This window comes from Schistocerca piceifrons, chromosome 1 (genome assembly GCF_021461385.2).
Source record: "Schistocerca piceifrons isolate TAMUIC-IGC-003096 chromosome 1, iqSchPice1.1, whole genome shotgun sequence".
NCBI lineage: Eukaryota > Metazoa > Arthropoda > Insecta > Orthoptera > Acrididae > Schistocerca > Schistocerca piceifrons.
The window spans coordinates 328,689,305-328,692,018 of NC_060138.1; positions in this window are offsets into that span (position 1 = coordinate 328,689,305).

Genomic DNA, 2,714 nt, shown 5'->3' on the forward strand with positions numbered 1-2,714 from the left:
CAAGCAAACCACTAATGATATCCAGTTATAGTTATATGTTATCCACAGGTTTTCTGCTTCAGGCAGTAGCAGAGAAATGACTGTTTATTGACTATTGGTTATACAAATAATCTGTTCATGGCACATATTGTGGTGAAGTGATACAAATAAAAAAAAAAGTTGTGCCTCAATCTTTACTCTGTAAGTAATATATGAAGAGGATGACATAAGAAACTCTTACCTAACAAAAGCATATTTAGTGTTACTGTATGTTATATGTTTGGAGAAAGACAAATCCATTTATATACTCAATACTATATAGTAGTGGTACACATGGCAGTTTGGTGCATTCAAAAATATGATAGATGATGGGTCACACTTAATACTAACCACATTGAGGTTAGCACTTTCTTCTGCCGACCCCTTCATATAGTAGTTGTGTAACCAATTTACATGTGTACAGTGACTTTATTTTCACAAACAGCATTTTTGCTGTTGACCCATCTGGAGCATACATTGCTCTTTAGTTATTAATGACCAGCTGATAGTGTCACTTTGATAAAGGGCAATAATCCAAGAAGTGCATTGCAAAATGCCATTTTGTGTAAAATAATGGGTGATCAGTATTTTAATTTTAACAATTATATAACTCATGTTCCACATAATCTCAAATGTCCAACATTACTAAAATGTACAGAAGCTCGCAGTTGAATTTCACTATCTGTGACTTACAAGATAATTCTAAGGTATAGTACATACAAGTTTTTTTTATATAACACTTGATACCATAAACTCCACTAGATGCCAAAAACTATCTGGTTGACTTAGTCACAGGAAATCTGACTGATATAGTTTAAATGTTGTAGCATAATCAACATTATCTGCAATGGTAACAGCAGCAGGCAGTTTTCCGAAGACTGTTTTGTTTTGAATCTGATAGCAATATAAAAGCAGATGGCACCCTCCAGTTCGCAAGTGCCCAACATAGTATGATTATAATGAACAAAAGGTTTATGTAATATCAGAGCAATTTATGCCATTGAAATATCGTATGAGAACAGCGCGAACATCTGGCAGAAATCCCGATTATTCAACAAGTCACTAGATCATCAGAAAAGCCCAAAGAATTATGTCACGATTCTTAATAATCATACCAAGAGGGTTTTTTATGGTTACAAAAATATGCGAGTTCCTTGGAAAATCTGGAGATTTCAGTGTTGAATTGGCTTCTCAAGTATCTAATTCTTTTTGAAAAAGGAAGTGAAAGTAAAGTCAAATACACAACAACATGATTGCTCAGCATCAAAATACATGGCTGTAAATTGATTACCATTGAGTAGCATCTGTAAGAAAAAGTTGTAGTTAAAAATAACAAGTATTTCATACAGATGTAGTTTTTTTTCACTTATATTTTGTATTCATGATGTGCTTTTCACATCAAGGGGTACGTTCTGAAGTGCTCATACAGTATTACATAATCAACATTAATTCCAAAAAGTGAGCAGTGTAGTAGACAACAAATAAGTAGTAGTCACAGCAAATTATAAGCTACAAATCTTATAATCACAAACGTATGAATAGCTCAAAATAATGCAGGTTATAATAAGAGTGTTGTTAGACACAAAGCAGTCATATCTTAACCAAATACTTCAGAGACATAGTCAAGAAGCTCTTCATAACTATTGCTGTCTATCACACATCTGACTTACAATGTTCGAGAAACAAACATTTTTAAACAAGAATAATCAAGAAGCTGTTAATGGCTGGGTATTTTGGTAGAAAGTTGCTTTAGATATTTTCTAATCACAGATGGTACATTCTTCAAACTTCAAAATAAAATTATACTGATATGAAATGATATACTGAGCTGTTAGAAAGGTAACGGCAACAAGACAGTTAAATAATAACATACTACAAATTATATACTGCTTGTGTCTGGAGAGTGTAGTCTCATAATGTAAATGGAAACTGAATGCACACAATTATATACATGCTACAGACAACTCTGGATTTCGACAATGAATGCCAATACAATGCTCCACAATATTAAGTTGTTTAACCTGCTTTTCATGTTGTGCAGTCTATGTACTTCCAGAGAATGCACCTTTACAGTGTATCTTATTGACCTAACTGCATTTGGTTAAATGTAACTATTCATTAAAATATATTACATAATTCACAACTACAAAACAAATGATATACTAAACAAGTCTATGAACTGGCACAACAGTAAAAATGGAAATACCCTTGTAGCTTCACAGTAAGATTTAGTATTTGGCTACACTATTTACAATAACAAATCCACATTCAGATACAATGATTATGTTTTTGTCACTATATAGAGCATTGAATTTAGGAAATAAAAGGCCACAAACACACACATAAACAACCAAATAGTATAAAAATAATATTTAAAACTTACTGCTGTAACTGAAAAAAATATGTACAATAATGAAACAAGGATAAATAAAGCCCTAACCATGGTGCTGTATTTGTACTATAAACAAACTTAGCTGTGAACCATTCACCAAAAAATCAATAAAATACACCAATATTGTGCATCAACATCTAATGCAGAAAAAATGAACTTTCATAAGTACATATGTAAATGATCAGAAAATAGAATTTATTAATGTTCAGTGATAAGGAGCTCTGTGCAACACGTTTGGGAACAGCAGATAAGCTGGAGACTATTGCTGCATCTCACACTGGCTCATTAATATCTTCTACTTTTC